This window comes from Anolis carolinensis, unplaced genomic scaffold, assembly GCF_035594765.1.
Source record: "Anolis carolinensis isolate JA03-04 unplaced genomic scaffold, rAnoCar3.1.pri scaffold_8, whole genome shotgun sequence".
Taxonomy (NCBI): domain Eukaryota; kingdom Metazoa; phylum Chordata; class Lepidosauria; order Squamata; family Dactyloidae; genus Anolis; species Anolis carolinensis.
In genome coordinates, this window is record NW_026943819.1 from 11,878,875 (window position 1) to 11,899,718 (window position 20,844).

Consider the following 20,844-nt stretch of genomic DNA (forward strand, 5'->3'; position numbering starts at 1 on the left):
ATACATTTTGACTAAGAGAATAGTCCCTTTGAGATAAGTTGCTCTTTGTTCTCCAATAAGTAACAAGTAGCAGTGTCATAGCTTTGAAGTGTGAGCATGCATAAGGAAAGTGCTCATAGCTATGGCCCCAGTGATAGTCTCACAAATTAAACAACTTCAGATAAATCAATTATAGGAGATTTTATCTCCACCAACGAGACCCCTGGTGGTACAGTGTGTTAAAGCACTGAGCTGCTGAACTTGTGGACCAAAAGGTCCCAGGTTCAAATCCCGGGAGCGGAATGAGCGCCCGCTGTTAGCCCCAGCTCCTGCCAACCTAGCAGTTCGAAAACATGCAAATGTGAGTAGATCAATAGGTACCGCTCCGGCAGGAAGGTAAGGGCGCTCCATGCAGTCATGCCGGCCACATGACTTTGGAGGTGTCTATGGACAACGCCGGCTCTTCAGCTTAGAAATGGAGATGAGCACCAACCCCCAGAGTCGGTCACGACTGGACTTAATGTCAGGGGAAACCTTTACCTTTTACTATCTCCACCAAAAGCTGGTCATTTGTAAAGTTGTCTTCACTGCCCATGCAAAACAAAGGTGCTATACAATGTTTTGCATTGCAACAGCTCACAGCAAATTCACTGTTATGTAAATCCATTTTCCCAGCTGCTCGAAGGGTTGCAACTACCTCAGAGGGAACAAGTTATACTAAAAAAAGCTGGCAGAAGAAATCATCTTCCCTGACTATCAGAACATCCTTATGCCTCAACTCTACAAACTTTAATTCTGTTATCATGCTAGGTATAGGACTGAAGATCTTTGTCATGAATGAGCAACCAAGGCACTAGATGCAAAATAGTGAGGAATAAGGTCCCCCTTATAAAGTTTATCCATCAGTATGGATGCTGATTCTTTGCCCATATTTTGTGCCGTTGGTGTAACATCCTCATTTCAATTGGCATTTCACTGAATCCTCTTTCCTGACTTCCAACCCGCTTACATGGCCTCCAATTTGTAGCAACTCCCCAACGCCGCCAGATAGCTCAGGAGAATATTGTTCCCAGCCAGCATTAATTAGACATTGGAGTAGCACAAAAGAGACAAGGTGTTTACAGCTATTTTATGTGACTTAGTCTTCAGTGACAGTACCAGAAATGTTGCCACTGACTTTTGAATGGAAAAAAGGTTCTCAACAGTTATGAAGCCATTCAGTATGGGGTGCAGGGTTCTAAAATGGCTGTTCAAAAAGATAGAATATAGTGCAATCACCCAAATACAAGCCACAACCCATTTATTGTAACAGCATATCCTCCAACATTTCATAAAGGAAATCTGGGACACATGTGGCCAAACTACATCAGAATGAAGTCAAAATGGCAACAAATAAGCAAGTGCAATCAAAACAAAATAATTACTGTATATACTTGAGTACAAACCTAGTTTTTCAGCCCTTTTTTTAAGACTGAAAAAGCCCCCCTCGGCTTATACTCGGGTGAGGGTCCTAGTTGGCTTATATTTGGGTCAGCTTATACTCGAGAATATATGGTACATTTATTATTTTTCTCTATTATTATTGGTATTATTACGTTTATTATTTTTCTTTATTATTGTTGCTACTACAGTAGAGTCTCACTTATCCAACATAAACGGGCCAGCAGAACGTTGCATAAGCAAATATGTTGGATAATAAGGAGGGTTTAAGGAAAAGCCTATTCAACATCAAATTAGGTTATGATTTTACAAATTAAGCACCAAAACATAATGTTATACAACAAATTTGACAGAAAAAGTAGTTCAATATGCAGTAATGCTATGTAGTAATTACTGTATTTATGAATTTAGCACCAAAATATCACGAAGTATTGAAAACATTGTGTTGGATAATCCAGAATGTTGGATAAGCGAGTGTTGGATAAGTGAGACTCTACTGTATTACATTTATTTTACTCTATTTTTATTATTATTATTAATACATTTATTATTTCACTCTGATATTATTGTTATTATTATTATTGCATTTATTATTTTACTCTATTATTACATGTATTATTTTACTGTATTTATTATTATTATTATTACATGTATTTTTACTCTATTATTATTAAAAGGATACATAAGCACATTTACATTGAAAAAGATGAGAATAATGATTTGATCAGAGTTGGACAGTCTTATCTTAAATTAGAGCTTTGTGTAAATATTCAAAAAAAATTATTCTACTCATGCCTCAATTAATGTAATTTTATTGGTATCTATTTCTGAAATGTACCACCCTCAGCTTATACTGGAGTCAATGTTTTCCCAGTTTTTTGTGGTAAAATTAGGTGCCTCGGCTTATATTCGGGTTGGCTTATACTCGAGTAAATACAGTAGGCACTATTGAGATTTCTAGAGGGTTTTTTCCTTTCCGAATATGTGTTCAGAAAAAAATGGACTTTATTGCACGAAGCTACCATCCCATGGCATTCGTGTGATTACAGATTTTTGGTAACTTATTAGGATGATTACCTCTGGTACTATATGCTTTCTGGTTGTGAAATAGCAACTTTGTTGTTCAGTGGTTTCACAGCTAAATTTCCTCTTACGGAGGTAACGGCATGCTTCCACAGTTCTGCTCTTCTATAAGTTTTTTTAATTTTAATTCTTTCTCCAAACAGCTTTGTTGTTAAAGCATAGTTTGGTTTTTTTTAAAAAAGTTTATTTATTCAATCCTGGGAGAAGATGATAATCCCATCCCTTGATGTCACTGCTGTGTCAGCATGCCTTACACATAAATAGCTGGGGAATATTGCACCATGTAAATTGTAGCATCATGGCATGATCATTGATGGGTTTTTCCATCAATAGCATCGGACAGGTTTGACGTGGGAAGAAGGCAAACTAACAACAGGTTGTACACAGCATCATGCAGTAGAAACCGCAGCCATAGGTGATTGTCCTGCTGCTATGTCAGTTTACCACCTTTGTGGGATACAGTTCTTTCACATTTATAGATACTTATCTAATCAGAAAGATGGTAGCACAGTGGGAAATATGCTGGCCAGAGGGTTGGCAGTTTGAAGCCACAAGCAGGGGTGAGCTCCCACTGTCAGCCCTAGCTTCTTCCAATCTAGTAGATCGAAAGCATATAATGTGAGTAGATCAATAGATACTGCCTCTGCAGGAAGGTAAAAGGGTGCCCATGCAGACACGCTGGCAACACAATCAGAGATGTCTACAGCCAACTGGCTCCTTGGCATGGAAAAATGGAACAAGAGCATCTCCCCATGGCCAAAGTTGAGCATCGCCTCCAGACGCCGGAGATGGAAACGGGAAGGCCTTTACCTTGTCTGTGTAATGTATGTCACTGTGTAAAAACACATTGAGTGTTTGCCTTATATGTGTACTGTAATCTGCTCTGAGTCCCTCCGGAGAGATAATTCGGAATATAAACAAAGTGTATTATTTGTGTGATACAGTTCTTTCACAGTTACAGATACTTCATATAAGTCTAATCAGAAAGACACATAGTTTTCCCATCCAGAAAATCAATCTGTATTGGTTAAAAAAAACACTAGCTATAATATAGAGTTTATAGAATCATCAAGTTGGAAAAGACCATGAGAACCATCCAATCTGACCCTATTCTCCAATACAAGAATACACAATCAAAACACTCCTGACAATGACCATCCAGTCAACCTATTTTATTTATTTATTTATTTACAGTATTTATATTCCACCCTTCTCACCCCGAAGAGGACTCAGGACTCACATTATATACATATAGGGCAAACATTCAATACCCGTATACACATAGAACCGAGACAGAGACAGACGCAGAGGCAATTTAACCTTCTCCTGAGGGGATGTTCGATTCTGGCCACAGGGGGGAGCAGCTGCTTCATCATCCACTGTGACCGCACTTCCTCATTCCAACGTCGTAAATTAGTTAAATTTGCCTCCCCACTTTATAAGTGGTACCTTATTTCCTACTTGATAGATGCAACTATCTTTTGGGTTGCTAGGTCAGCAACGAGCAGGAGCTATTTTTTATTTTTTAATTGACAGGTGCTCACCCCACCACGGGCTGGCCTCAAACTCATGACCTCATAGTCAGAGTGATTTATTGCAGCAGGCTGCTCACCAGCCTGCACCACAGCCCAGCCCCCTATGTTTAAAAGCCTCTGAAAAGGGAGGCTCCACCACATGCCCAAGCACAATACTCCACTGTTGAACAGCTCTTTCCATCAGAAAGTTCTTCCCAAAGTTTAAGTGAGATCTCTTTTCTCATAGTTTGAGTTGTACTACTTGGCAACAAGGCTTTGATCCACTCAATGACAGAAGCTCTTCTTGCCCCCTTCTCCTGGAATCCCATGTCTTTCTGTTCCCTTAAGATCTTTTCCACTACAAGAGTAAAATGCTAGGATTCTAAACATGGGAGGTCTAATTGCTGAATAGTACTAATACAATTAGCAGCCTAATTCATGCTGGAGAAAATCCCATACCTAAGACCAGAACAAATATACTTTGAATGACTTGATTCAGCTGTTTCGGTAGCTTAGAGGCATTAATGTAACTGGAGAAAGAAACAGCCTTGCAAGACCACAGGGCAAATTGATACTGAAGGGAAAATTGACTGTACTGGCAAATGAGAAAAAAGAAGGAAACGCTTTTGGCCATAAGGTCTCGCTGAGCGCAGCCAGGGCATTCCTGAGGGCTTACAGCAAAGTCGTCTGCTTCCCTGACAAAGGGAGCAAACTATATCTTTAATGTTGTTAGTAAATGAACGCCTCTCAAATAATTGGGCAGCCTTTTCCCTGCTGAACCAGTTAAGTGCCTGTTAACGTTCCAGAAGGTCTGGAGAAACTTGCACATTCCACTTATTAATTACATTTATCTCTTTCTGCCTTAAGGGGTTTTAGGTCAATGTGTACAATTACATCCCTCCGTCCATTCCATGATTTCAGAGAGCATTGGTAAAACGGTTCTTGCCTTAAGAATGTTGATGGAATGTGTTTACATAAAGATTTTCTAAATGAATAAATAAACATCCGTAGCTAAATTTAGCAGGCAAAGCTTCCACAAGTAATATACTCAATCCTCAGCTCTTTTGATAGCCATGGAATGAAATTTAGGGGCATCACAATGGCAGCTGGAAGCTGAAACTAGCCAATAATGCACCTTCATAAGACACCCTGAAAATCATGGAAGTAGAAATGGAATATTCATATATATGTGTGTGTAAATATTCCATTTCTACTTCAATATGTATTGGAGCCCCAGGTGGCACAGTGTGTTAAAGAGCTCAGCTGCTGAACTTGCAGACTGAAAGGTCGCAGGTTCGAATCCAGGGAGCAGGGTGAGCACCCGCTGTTAGCTCCAGCTTCTGCCAATCTAGCAGTTCAAAATCATGCAAGTGTGAGTCGATTATTAGGTACCGCTCCAGCGGGAAGGTAACAGTGCTCCATGCAGTTATGCCGGCCACATAACCTTGAAGGTGTGTATGGACAATGCCGGCTCTTCAGCTTAAAAATGGAGATGAGCACCAACCCCCAGAGTCGGACATGACTGGACTTAATGTCAGGGGAAACATTTACCTTTACCTACTTCCATACACACACACACACACACATATAGTGTTTCAAGTGTTGTAAAAGTCTGATGGATCTCATACTGATGGCACTCTCATGCACAGAAAAAGGCTGTACCTGGAGTCTTAGTCTATGCAAAATTTCCATGTGGTTACTTGCATAAAATAATGTCAATTCAAAAACATGCTTCCAATTTAGAATAAGCATGTAGATTTGCATGAAAATGAGAGACATTTCAAACCATAAATAATCTGTTTCTTGCTAGGTTTTCCCAGTATAATTCCATATCCATTGACTGGAACCTTGTGGCTTCAAAGTCAGCAAATCCACATTCAAACATTAAGGGAACCGTCCAAGGCGCTGAAGCTTAACAGCAAAATAGATCTGGCACTGTTAGTAGTGCCGTTTACATTCAGGCTAAAACCTGGAATAGAATCTCTATTCAAATAGAACCCACTAACTGTCACTATGGGTGCATCTACACTGCAGAATAAATGCTGTTTGACACCACTTTAACTATAGTGGTTCAATGCAATAGAATCCTGAAATTTGTTATTTGGTGAGGCACCAGCTCTCTTTGGCAGAGAAAGCTAAAGACTTCGGAAAACTTTTTTTTTTATCATGTCAGAAGTGAATTGAGAACATACTGCAATTCGCTTCTGGTGTGAGAAAATCAGCCATCTACAGAAACATTGCCCAGGAAATGCCCAGATGTGTTACCATCCTGCTAAGAGGCTTCTTTCATGTCCCCGCATGGGAAGCTAGGGCTAACATATGGGAGCTCACCCCATTTCGTGGATTTGAACCACCAACCTTCAGGTCAACAGTTCAGCCAGCACAAGGGTTTAACTCATTGCGGCCCTCTGTTTTGGAAAACTACAGCTCCCACAATTACATAGCATTGAACAATGGCAGTCAAACTGATGTCAAGCTGCATTCATTCTACAGTGTAGATGCACCCTGTATCTGCCACAACGACTGAGAAACTGCACTATATTTTTATTTTTTCCCTTTTGCAAAAAATAATAATAATCAGAGAACAAATAGAATGAAAGACATGGTAGAAAAACATTGTGCTACAGGTTTGCTCTCAAAAGAGAAAACCCAACCAATGTTAGGTCACACAATAATTGATCGCTATGACTTGAAGAATTGTGATGCTAGAAAGTTACTTTACTATTACGCTGAAGGTTTTTTCTGTTGTTTGGGAACTAATGTAACCAATCACACACAGCAAATAGCTTCAGCTTCCCCCATTTTTTCTTTCATTCCATCAAATGACTGTCATACAACATTAAATCGACGCTAGATGTAATAAAAATTTAATTTACCATTTACAAAGCTTCCCATTTAGTTAAATCAGTTGCAATTCAACTACATCATCGGCATGATTTTTCATATATTTATTCTTACACACACACACACACACACACACCCAAAGATAACTTGAATAAGGTTCAACCTATTTATTTTAATATGGTTTAGATATTAGGCTTGCTCAAATAATTCGATTTCCCCGTTACCCGTTATTAATTCGTTACTTTCGTTTCTTTTGAAGCAATATACGGCCTTGATTGTCCACACGTCTGGATATCGCGGTTTCGAACCGCGAGAGGCCGTTTTTTGTTATGTCGTCGTTTTTTTTGTTAGGAAAAAAAGCTTTTGCAAATCACCCAAACTCCCACCATTCAGGCCCTTTCCTTTTGCCCCTCAGCAAAAGGGGCGTCACGGGCTCAGCCAATGGGAGGGGGCGAGGGGGAAGGAAGCCAAGGAGGAGGAGGAAGACGGAGGGGGGAAATGGCCGCCGCCGCCACCTCGCCTCAGCTCAGGCCTGGTGTCTGTGAGGCGAGAAGGCGGCAGATGGAGCCGGGAATGGAGAGACCGAGAGAGACAGAGACACGCAGAGATGGAGGCTGGCGTGGGGCCCGGCGGTGAGGAGGAGGAGGCCCGGGATGTGAGGGGGTGTGGGCCAGGCCCGTCCTCGGCTGCTCCCGGGGAGGGAGGGAGGGAGGGAGGACTACGACTCCCAGGGGCCCAGATTCGCACCCTCCCTCCCCCCAATACAGGTCTCCATACGACGCTACATGAACTTGAATGGATACTGTGGTTGTGTTGTCGAAAGCTTTCATGGCCGGGATCACACTGTTGTGGTATGTATTCCGGGCTCTATGGCCATGTGCCAGAAGCATTCTCTCCTGACATTTCACCCACATCTGTGGCAGACATACTCAGAGGTTTTGACGTCTGTGCGAAGCTAGGCAAGTGGGGTTTATATATCTGTGGAAGGTCCAGGGTGGGAGAAAGAACTCTTGTCTGTGGGAGGCAAGTGTGAATGTTGCAATTGGTCACCTTGATTAGCATTGAATAGCCTTGCAGCTTCAAAGCCTGGCTGCTTCCTACCTGGGGGAATCCTTTGTTGGGAGGTATTAACTGGCCCTGATTGTTTCCTGTCTGGAATTCCCATTTTCTGGGTGTTGTTCTTTTACTGTCCTGATTTTAGCTTTTCTGTAGCTAAAAATGCATATAAAATTGATTCTATAGGGAGGATAAATGATTGGATTTCAACTCCTACAGCTTAGCTTTCTCTGCCAATAATGGTACCATATCAAACTAAACCTCCCAAGATTCTGTAGCAGTGAGCCATCTTGGATATTGTAAGGGATTTTTTTATTATTATTATTATTATTATTATTATCAACACAACGACGTTGTATGGCACAGCAAACAAGATAGATATGCTGGATTTCGTTTCGCAAAACCACAAGTCGAACACTTCCCAAGTGTCTAGGACTGTGTGATGTATTTTCTGATGATGTGTGCAGATCCCAGTAGGGTGGCCTTTTGCAGTTGGCAGATGGTGATTTTGTCAATGTCTATTGTTTCCAAATGCCGGCTGAGATCTTTTGGCACAGCACCCAGTGTGCCCATCACCACCGGGACCACCTGTACTGGTTTCTGCCAGAGTCTTTGAAGTTCAATCTTGAGGTCCTGATAGCGGCTGAGTTTTTCCTGTTGTTTTTCATCTATGCGACTGTCACCTGGGATGGCAACATCAATGATCCAAACCTTGTTCTTTTCCACAACTGTGATGTCTGGTGTGTTGTGTTCCAGAACTTTGTCAGTCTGGATTCGGAAGTCCCACAGTATCTTTGCATGTTCATTTTCCAATACTTTTGCAGGTTTGTGATCCCACCAGTTCTTATTGCCTTCGCTGTGGCTCCCAACTTATCTATCTACCTTTCCACATATTCTCCACATTGTGTGTATGTGTATGTATATTATATATACATGAGCCCTGATGGTGAAGTGTGTTAAAGCACTGAGCTGCTGAACTTGCAGACCGAAAGGTCCCAGGTTCAAATCCCGGGAGCAGAATGAGTGCCCGCTGTTAGCTCCAGCTTCTGCCAACCTAGCAGCTTGAAAACATGCCAATGTGAGTAGATCAATAGGTACCGCTCTGGCGGGAAGGTAATGGCACTCCATGTAGTCATGCCGGCCACATGACCTTGGAGGTGTCTATGGACAACACTGGCTCTTGGGCTTAGAAATGGAGATGAGCACCAACCCCCAGAGTCAGATTTGACTGAACTTAACGTCAAGGGATACCTTTACCTTTACCTATACACACACACACACACACACACACATATATGCAGGGACTATATATATATATATATATATATATATATATATATATATATACACAGTATATATCACACACACACCAATTTAACAAAGTTTCAGCCACAAAAACAAAGTTTCTGAAGTAGAACAATGACTTTCACAGTAAAGACAACCCAATTTAACAGGAAATAAGACTTTCAAACCAGGAACAGATTTCTGCAATTATTAAAAAATGGTTTATTATAAAAGCTATGAAAATTCGCCAAAAATCAGAGGATAAGGGAAACGTTCCAAATTTTGGTGAGCTATCAGTGTTAAATGTGTTCTACCACTGTACCAAGTTTGAAGAAGATCACTCAAAAAATGAGGGCGGGAGAGTCCTGTAAAATCTCCCCTCGTGCTGTTTTTTTTTTTTGGCCACTGCGCATGCGCGTCCGCCATTAACGAATTAATTTAGAAAATAACGAATTTTCGTTAATTTCAAATTTTTGGGGGGGCAAAATTCGGAAATGACATCAGAAACGAAACGCTGGCGCCCCCTACTTTTGAAACGAGTTTAGAATCAATTTTTTCATGGATCGCTCAAGCCTATTAGATATGTTTGAAGGTTTCAAAGGCAATTATATTGCCAGACTGCCATCTGCTGTTCAACTGGGCAATTGTCTGCACATCTTGTTTGCAATGTTGTTGTAGCACCGTGACACATCCAATGCGGAAAACTAAAAGGCATTTTTAAAAGGCACTAGGCCAGCAGAAGAAGCAAGCAAACAGAGTTCAAGAGTTGAAGAGAGGTGTTCAAAAAAGAACGAGAATGTCACAGAAGTCGGTGAGGTTTTCTCATCTGGAGTTTAAAACGAAAGCTGAGAAAAAAATGTAACAGGAACAAAAACTAAAAATGGGACCTAGATATAGTCCTGTACAGGCATTCTATAATGAAACAAAAGTGAATAGATAAAAAGAGAAGTGTGCTGATGTAGCTCATTCTATGGACAACCTGTAATTGAATGTTACAGAGACATATACAATGTTCCCTCACTTATCGTGGGGGTTACGTTCCAGGACCACCCGCAATAAGTGAAAATCTGCGAAGTAGGGATTTAGTGTAAATTTAGTATTTATTTTAATATTTATACATTATTTTAGTAGTTATACACTATTTTAAGTCTTTAAGTGTGTTGACATATCGCTTCCTTCTCCTTCCGTTGTTGCTAGGGCTCCTTTTCTCTCCCTTTGGCTTTTCCTTCCTCCCTTCCTTAGGCTGTAAATTGTATTTTTTATGATTTATAATATTCTTTTAGAGTTTATTGAAAAACCGCAAAACAGCAAATGTGCGAAAAGTAGTGGTGGAACACTGTACACATAATAAAAGTGAAAATATGTATGTGTGTATGTGGCTGGGGTGTCCACTTACACAGACAGGATTGAAAAAGTTACTTATTTGGACTACAACTTCTAAAATCTTCCAGCCAGCATAGATACTGGTGGCAAGGAAGGGAGAATGGGGTCTTTCAAAACAATTCTGATACATATCCCTTTGTGATATTTATAATGCAGAAAGGATATACCGTATTTACTCGAGTATAAGATGACCTGAATATAAGCCGAGGCACCTAATTTTACCACAAAAAACTGGGAAAACATTGACTCCAGTATAAGTCGAGGGTGGTAAATTTCAGAAGTAAAAATAGATACCAATAAAATTACATTAATTGAGACATCAGTAGGTTAAATGTTTTTGAATATTTACAAAAAGCTCAAATTTAAGATAAGACTGTCCAACTCTGATCAAATCATTATTCTCATCTTCTTCAATGTAAATGTGCTTATGTAACCTTTTAATAATAATAGAGTAAAATAATACATGTAATAATAATAATAAATACAGGAAAATAATACAAGTAATAATAAATAGAGTAAAATAATAAATGCAATAATAATAATAATATCAGAGTGAAATAATAAATGTAATAATAATAATAATAATAATAATAATGTAAAATTAATGTAATAGTAGCAACAATAATAGAGAAAAATAATAAATGTAATAATGCCAATAATAATAGAGAAAAATAATAAATGTACCATATATTATTAAGTATAAGCTGACCCAAATATAAGCCAACCAGGACCCTCACCCGAGTATAAGCTGAGGGGGCTTTTTCAGTCTTAAAAAAAGAGCTGAAAAACTAGGCTTATACTCGAGTATATACAGTAAATAAAATAGATCAGCAGGTATTATTCATTTTGTGATTTTTAATTTTGCCTTTATCCCTAATGCAATAGCAACTTCCTACCCCGTCCACAAAGGGTTATTCGTTTTTTGTAAGGAAATAAGTATTGATTGCTTGCCTTGTTGATTGAATACTGTTATTCAAAAAATGTGCAAAATGTTGTCTTACTCCACATAAAAGCAAAGGAAAAAAACATATTTCCAAAGTACTGTGAATGTGAAGGTCATTGCCCATACTACACAGAGTGATATTTAAGATTGATTAGTCATTGTAGAAGTCCTTACTCAGCATAATGTACTAATGAATATTCCGTCCCTGTTGGGTAATATTTTAAAACATCTTTACATTTCGAGTAGATCGATCAAAAGTTCGGCATTTCTCCATCACACATTTATTATGAGAGGGAAAAGAACATCTCTTCAGTTTATTATGAAGGGAAAATATGAATTGAGAAGCATTCTTTATGACATGTGGAATTATGCCATGCAATTTTAGTATCATTAGCTTTTAGCAGACTCAGCCTATGACTTTATACATAAAGAGTCAATCGGGTAGGCACAATCCGATCAATTGGTAGCTGAGATAACAAATGGCCATCACAAACATTTTGATTGCATTAAAACAAGCCAACATATTCACTTTGCTCTGGTAGAGTCTCTATTCTCCATTTTCAATTAGAAAGCACTTTAAGCAAGAGGAGCAAATATACTGTGTACTATGGTTGCTTGAGAATCAGTGAAAGATCTCTCAGAGGGGATCATGGAATTATTCTTCTTATTCTTATTCTTCTTATTCTTCTTATTTGTTAGCTCTCTCTCTCTCCTCAAGGATTGAGGTGGGGTACAACATAATTAAAATATATAGACAAAAACATAACTCATTAAAACACATATATAGACCTAGACCTTGGAGTAAAACACATAAATATTGTTTATATCTCCAAAATGTAAGGTTAAGTTGAATTAAACACCAGTAGACCAGTAACAAGCAATGGAAGGCATAGGATGCCACAATCATTTCCATATAAGTCTAAAGTTGCAGTTTAACCATCTACCCATGACTAACCATCAGGAGTAGGAACCCATTTGAAATGTTGAAGGAAACCCAAGTTTATACATAACTAGCTGTGCCCGGCCACGCGTTGCTGTGGCGAAGTCTGGTGGTATGGGAAATAAAGTATTGAGGAATTGGTGGTAGTTAAGGTAAAGGGTAAATGATTTCCCCTGACATTAAGTGCAGAGATGGTGCTCATCTCCATTTCTAAGCCGAAGAGCCGGCGTTGTCCGTAGACTCCTCCAAGGTCATGTGGGATGACTACATGGAGCAGCGTTACCTTCCCGCCGGAGCAGTACCTATTAATGCACTCACATTTGCATGTTTTCGAACTTCTGGGTTGGCAGAAGCTGGAGCTAACAGTGGGGGCTCTCTCCGCTCCCCCAATTCAAACCTGTGGCCTTTCGGTCCAGAAGTTCAGCAGCTCAGCGCTTTAACACGCTGCGCCATCAGGGGATATTATTTCCTAAAGGTTGTGAATATACAATATTTCTGATTGGTTTTTTTTTGTTTGTTGGAGGCAAGTATGAATGCTGCAATTAGGAAAAATGCTTAGGATGTAATGGCCTTGCAGCTTTAAAGCCTGGCTGTTTCCTCCCTGAGTGAATTTTTTGTTGGGAGGTGTTAGCTGGCCCTGATTGTTTCCTGTCTGGAATACCCTTGTTTTCAGAGTGATGTTGTTTGCGATATTTTATGTGCTTCTACTGTCTGTGGCCCTGAGAAAACAGGATTTGCCAGACTTTGATGATGGGAATACTTTGTTGGGAGGTGTTAGCTGGCCCCGATTGTTTCCTGTGTGGAATTCCCCTGTTTATTTACTGTCCTGGTTTTAGAGATTATATTATTCTGCATTATTCTATCCCAGTAATTATTTCATATTAAAGAAGAATCTCACTTATCCAACATTCCCTTATACAATGTTCTGGATTATCCAACGCAGTCTGCCTTTTCATAATCAATGTTTTTGTAGTCAGTGTTTTAAATTCATTGTGATATTTTAGTGGTAAATTTGTAAATACAGTACAGTAGAGTCTCACTTATCCAAGATAAACGGGCCGGCAGAACGTTGGATAAGCGAATATGTTGGATAATGAGGAATTAAGGATAACCCTATTAAACATCAAATTAAGTTATGATTTTACAAATTAAGCACCAAAACATCATGTTAGACAACAAATTTGTCAGAAAAAGTAGTTCAATACACAGTAATGCTATGTAGTAATTACTGTATTTATGAATTTAGCACCAAAATATCACGATATATTGAAAACATTGACTACAAAAATGTGTTGGATAATCCAGAACATTGGATAAGCGAGTGTTGGATAAGTGAGACTCTACTGTAAATACTACATAGCATTAATGCGCATGGAACTACTTTTTCTGTCAAATTTGTTGTATAATATGATGTTTTGGTGCTTAATTTGTATAACGATTACCTAATTTGATGTTTAATTGGCTTTTCCTGAATCCCTTCTTATTATCCAACATATTCACTTATCCTGCCGGCCTGTTTACGTTGGATAAGTGAGACTCTACTGTATATTTCTAATCTTATATTATCTCCTCAGAACTGGATTATCTGAGGCCCCTTCTTCACAGCTGTATAAAATGCACACTGAAGTGGATTATATGGTAGTGTGGAGTCAAGATAATCCAGTGCAAAGCAGATAATATAAGATTATAAATGGGTTATATAGCTGTGTGGAAGGGCCTTGAGTCTACACTGCCATATAATCCAGTGCAAATTAGATAATCTGTGGAAGAAGTCTAAGTGAGGCCTAAATCGGCCTGTCCCCTAACTGAAACCTGGCTGTCCCTTGGTTGCTAGGCAACCAAGTGGGCAGAGATTAGCCCTCTAAACTGGCAGCAATTGGATAAAAAAAATTATTGCTCTCCCTCTAATTAGGACTTTATTTTTCTTTTCTTTTTGTTGTATCAACCTTGAGGCATGGATGATGGGTTGTGTTGTCAAATTTTGAGGTTGAGGGGCCTGTACTTTTGTTGTTTTGTGAATTGCCGTGATGCCATCACTCTTTTATATATATAGATTATGAGCAGAAACATTGTAACAAAGAGAGAGGTAAACAGTCCTGAGCAGAGTCCAAAGCTGAGAAACTACGTTAAAACTGTGGATGTGTCCCTTAATGAGACATGCCACATTATCACAGGATGTCTACGCCCCACACTGTTGGAGAAATTATACTGCTTAGCCAGTATTGCACCACCTGACATCCATAGGAAAATACCAGCCTGTAATGAAAGGACCAAGGCATTGACATCACCAGCCCATCCTCTGTTCGGATATCAGCCGGCATGCTAACGCCTTAAATTAAGAAACAGCTTCCTAAGATCTACAGAGATATACACAGGAACACCTCAGCAAGCAAGAGTCCAGAAGTGGCAGGCTAAAATGCATTACCTCAATCAGTAGCTGATACCAGATAGGAAACTCCCGCCTGGGGCATACAGAAGACTGGGTAACTTGGAAGGTGCTGAATAGACTGCATTCTGGCGCCACGAGATGCAGAGCTAACCTTAAGAAATGGGGCTACAAAGTGGAGTCCATGACATGCGAGTGTGGAGAAGAGCAAACCACAGACCACTTACTACCATGCAACCTGAGCCCTGCCACATGAACAATGGAGGACCTTCTCACAGTAACACCAGAGGCACTCCAAGTGGTCAGCTTCTGGTTAAAGAAAATCTAGTATAATGCCAAATTTGTAACTTTGTGTTTTTAAATACATTATAGCTGTATCCTCAATTTGCTTTTGACATGATAAATAAATAAATAAATAAATAGCAACAGAGTGCCCTAAACTGAGCTAATTTATAGACAGCAGTTAATCAGCCCAACTGGCCTTTTTAGTTCAGCATCCTGTATTTAAAGTGGGACAGAGCCTTGCCTGACTCTTTGCTTCCAGCTTTTTAATTTACATTAATCCGAACGGAGAAGCATTTTGACCTTCCAATCTACAGCTTCTGGTTGGGGTAAACCAGGACCTGTCTCTTGCAGTGTGTTGGCAGAATTGCCAGTCTTTTCCAGATGGTGCCTGCCATCTTGGATTTCTCTTTTCCTTCCTCCTCCAGGTACGACTTGACATTGCCATCGTAATGGTTAAATTAAAAGGAACAGACTGTCTAATAGAGTAGCACGTTCCACAAGTAAAATCAGTTGTAAAACAACATCTGAATGATACCATTGCAGATCTGACAACTGTAGCACCAAGTATCTACCCTATCACCATATCAAATGTCATTTTTGCATACTTTAAAGGCTCGTGGCATAGGCAACACTAAAAACTCTATCTACGCTGTTCAAAAATAGAAGCACTTTGCTTTAAATGGTTTGTACTAAGCTAGATGCCAAATGTACAAATGCTTAAAGAACAATTACTGCATCTGTTGATACGGTGGGAAGCAATGTCAAAATTATTCGCCAGAGGTGCATAGAAGTACATGGATGGAATTAATTCCAAAGTTCAGGCAAGTTTAGGCAGAATTATATGCTGCATCTGTAGGAGTTTGGGAAGCAAAACATGATTGTTATACAATTGAGGTTGGAGGAATTGTTTGCTACTTTGGGATAGTAAAAGCATTTCGCAGTTATTAAGATGAGTCACTTCTTCTGCAATCTTATGAATTCATTCCCCCATCTAAATTTACTTCTTAACTACAGATGAGTAAATTGTTTGTGTCTTTTGCTTATTGATAAGGACATTTCAAAATACATTTTTTTTTGTAAATCTGATGGAAACAACTTCAGATTTTGAAACTTGAACAGAAAGTCTTTAACAGCTCTGAGGCAGACAAGTAAAATGTGTTTCTCTGTGCTGTGTTGAAATGTATTTTGATTTGTGCTTCTTCTTGTTGTTAACTGCCATCAGATTTGACTTATGGTGACCCAGTGAGTGGAAGGCCCTACAGCACTGCTTGCATGTCTGATTCAATCCACCTCTTTGCCTATGTCCTTCCATTTTAAGACCTTTCCATTATTCAACCTTTTTTTCCATAAATGGGATGAAAAGGAGACAAGGAACTATTTTTGAACAAGCAATGCATGGAAGTGGAAGAAGACAATAGGATAGGAAGGACAAGAGATCTCTTCCAGAAAATCAGAAACATCGGAGGCAAATTTCAGGCAAAAATGGGCATGATCAAAAACAAAGATGGCAGGGACCTAACAGAAGCTGAATAGATCAAGAATAGGTGGTGAGAATATAAAGAAGATCTGTATAGGAAGGATAATAATATAGAGGATAGCTTTGACGGTGTGGTGAGTGAATTAGAACCAGACATCCTGAGGAGTGAGGTTGAATGGGCCTTAAGAAGCATTGCTAACAACAAGGCAGCAGAAGATTACGGGATCCCAGCTGAGCTGTTTAAAATCTTGGAAGGTGATGCATGCCATATGCCAGCAAATATGGAAAACACAAGATTGGCCATCAGATTGGAAAAAATCCATTTATATCCCCATACCAAAAAAGGGAAACGCTAAAGAATGCTCAAACTTCCGTACAGTGGCACTTATTTCCCATGCCAGTAAGGTAATGCTCAAGATCCTGCAAGGCAGACTCCAGCAATACATGGAGCGAGAATTGCCAGATGTCCAAGCTGGGTTCAGAAAAGTTAAGCTCCAGAGAGGCCTAATGGCGGTCTGGTAAAGTTTTCTTTATTTTTAAGGCTTTGGCGGGGTTAGTAAAGGGGCTTGCTATCTCACATCTTTGAGTTCCGGAAGCCCAAAAGGTACAAGATGGGTATGTCGCAAGACTACCCATAAGTCTGTCCCCACAGGGCCTATAGCCCATTAAAACTGGGTCTTTCAGAAAGGCTCGGATCTATTGGACTATCTAATTAATTCGGGACAAAGCAAGGTTTTTCTGCTTTGTCTCAAATTAATTTGATTTTGCCAGAGGCACCATTTGGACGCCTCCACTAAAAGCACAAAAGCTCTCGCATTTTAGGCTCTGTCTGGATGGGCCCAAAGGGATGGGCCAGTTGAACGAGTGAGGGTGTTCTATTCCCCGAGTTAATTCTCCCCAGGTGCCTTATTCTCGGCAGGAACAGAGTTGGAAACTCACAACAAAAGGTGTAACAGTAACTTAATTGTATCGAAGATGAGCCTCCTAACTCCTCTCAGGGACAGTTACGTGATGTAACAGATAGAAGCTTAGAACTTAACTGGGTTTCTCTTGATTTCTTCCCAAGAGATCCTCTTTCTAACTTCCTTTCTGTGTCCTTTATCTGTCCTTTATCTGGATCTGACTTTTGTCAAAACTACCTGTTTGTCTTTTCTTTTCAAACTGTTGACTTGGTTCCTTAATACTTCAAATTTGTTTCTCCAATTCTAAAATTTAGTTTCCTCAACCTTTGACGTGGAAGATATTGCAGCCTCTAAGCTCCCTGGCACCGTCAGACTGACTAGCTGCAAAGGAATTGCTGAGGAAGACTGTGAGGTCCGCCTCGGAGGGGATTCTTAATGGGACAGGGTCTAAGGTTCCCTCCCACAGAAACTATACAAAAAGAAACTAAACCCATTCTTAATAAAGTGACAACTGAGGTTCAACAAAGAAAACAATAAAAGTGCCTGGGGGGATTACAGAGGGGCTAGACTGACTTGACAGCTATGCAGAATTGCAGAAGATTCGGCCTACTGAGTGTGGCTGCCATCATGGTCAATCTGGTGCCATTCTGGAGCATAATGCTCTGAACTGACCCTGGGTTAAGTGGTCAATGAAGACATGGACTCAAACGACAGGGAACAGGAAAGCCGAGGAGTTGGCTGTGATGACACCATCCCTGCAAGTCAAAGCATACCAGCCTTTGAACCCTACAAACACTGTCTCTACAGTGACCCCTACAACTTACATAACAAAACCATTCTAGGTTATGTATTCTGGATGGCCTCATTGCCTCCGGGTTTAATCTTCAAAAAAGAAACGTGGTACAATCTATCTTAAACGTTTCTGTGAGTCCAAAAAAGATATATCATTGGCAAATACACTTTCCTGTCCACAGTGTTTGGTTCAGCATAATTAACATGAATAATGCAAGACGATTTCCTCATACTTATTATATTAGAAGGTTCGCCTGGCTCATAACTGTCCCTATGACATATCCAGAATGTAAATTACTTTGAGGAAAGGAGAGATAGGCCTCCTTTCATAAAAGTGTTACAAAGATTTTGAATTAAAAATATGCAAGGTCTTGCAAAAGTGACCCTAATAGTATTTCTACATAATCTACATAATTGCTCTGCTGACTTCTTCTCCTTGCACTCCTATTTCGTCTTTCTCATTGTATCAAGGAAATTGATATTTGTTTTGGTTAATTGTTGTTCTTTTGACAAATAAACACACTGAAATATGACATGGCATGACAGGACATGGCCTATTGAGTTATATGCTCTGATTAATAGCACAATTTTATTGTCAGATTCTGGTTCATTCACAACACTGTAGCCTGATCATCAGCCTGTATTGGTTAAATGATGCATTAGGGATATTTTCATTATTCCTGAACTCTTGTGGCTTCAAGATAGAAGATATAAAACAGAGGCAGGTAAATGCTGCCCCTTAGCTTTATTCCAAACCCTTTTTCTGAACGACTTGACTAAATTTTGCCAAGAGTGGCCTGAGTGCATATGTCCACACAACACATTCAGGCTGATACAAGTTAACTTGGGATAAAGCTGCTTAATATGGCTACTCTATTGGTTAAAAAGACATAGAGGAAGATCCATATCCTGCATCAGAACTGGGACCTTTCCATGTGTCAGGGCAGTGAGGACACCACTCCCGGTTCCCTTCATAGGATCCCTGATTGCTGTACCCACAACTATTGTACACCTCCTGAGCTCAGGCAGCCTGGGAAGGTGGGATGACTGTTTCCCCTGCTCCCCAGTACCTCACCCCACCCCAAAGACAAAAAATTGCCACTTACCTGAGCTCTGAGCTGTTTACTACCTTCTGACTGCCATGTGACTGAGCAAAGTAACTCCTCGAGCTGCTTTGCTCAGTCACATGGAAGTAAGTAACCAAGTAGTAAGCAGTCCAGCGCTCAAGTAATTGGCAATTTCCTATTATTATTACTATCACAACAACATTGTATGACACAGCAAACAAGATAGATATGCTGGATTTCGTATCACAAAATCACAAGTCGAACACTTCCCAAGTGTCTAGGACTGTGTGATGTATTTTCGGATGATGCGTGCAGATCCCAGTAGGGTGGCTTTTTGCAGTTGGCAGATCGTGATTTTGTCAATGTCTATTGTTTCCAAATGCCGGCTGAGATCTTTTGGCACGGCACCCAGTGTGCCCATCACCACCAGGACCACCTGCACTGGTTTCTGCCAGAGTCTTTGAAGTTCAATCTTGAAGTCCTGATAGTGGCTGAGTTTTTCCTGTTGTTTTTTGTCAATGCGACTGTCACCTGGTATGGTGACAACAATAATCCAACCCTTTTTCTTTTCCACAACTGTGATGTCTGGTGTGTTGTGTTCCAGAACTTTGTCAGTCTGGATTTGGAAGTCCCACAGTATCTTTGCGTGTTCATTTTCCAATACTTTTGCAGTTTTGTGATCTCACCAGTTCTTTTCTGCTGGGAGGTGGTAATTGAGGCATAAGTTTCAATTAATCATTTGGGCCACATAGTTGTGCCTCTGTTTGTAGTCTGTCTGTGCGATTTTCTTACAGCAGCTGAGGATATGCTCAATGGTTTCGTCAGCTTCCTTGCATAGTCTGCATTTTGGATCATTTTTCGATCTTGGCCTTAATTGCCTTTGTTCTGATGGCTTGCTCCTGGGCTGCAAGGATCAGGCCTTCTGTCTCCTTCTTCAGGGTCCCATTCGTGAACCATAGCCAGGTCTTCTCCTTGTCAGCTTTTCCTTCAATTTTGTCAAGGAACTTTCCATGCAATGTTTTGTTGTGCCAGCTGTCAGCTCTAGTTTGTAGTGCAGTTTTCTTGACTGCTGTGCTTTGAGGAGTTTCTGATTTTTGACTTCAATCAAAGCAGGTTCTTCACTTTGCTTTACATATTCTGCCAGGGCATGTTCTTCTTCTTCTTCTTCTTCTTCTTCTTATTATTATTATTATTATTATTATTATTATTATTATTATTATTATTATTAGGTGGGATTCTTCCACCATTTCCAGCCATGTTGAACTGGCTTCAGCAAGGCTTGGCTGAGGGGTTGCTGTCCTGCCATGGAGGTAGTTGACAGCACCTGTGTGGCCATTACGCAGCCCCAAGTCAACCTGTTTCATACCAATTCAGGATTGCATTCTCTACCTGTATAGATCTGCCCATAGTAACAGGACAGCAGCTCCTTACTAGATATAGATGTTATGTAACCGCCCAGTTCTAATTCC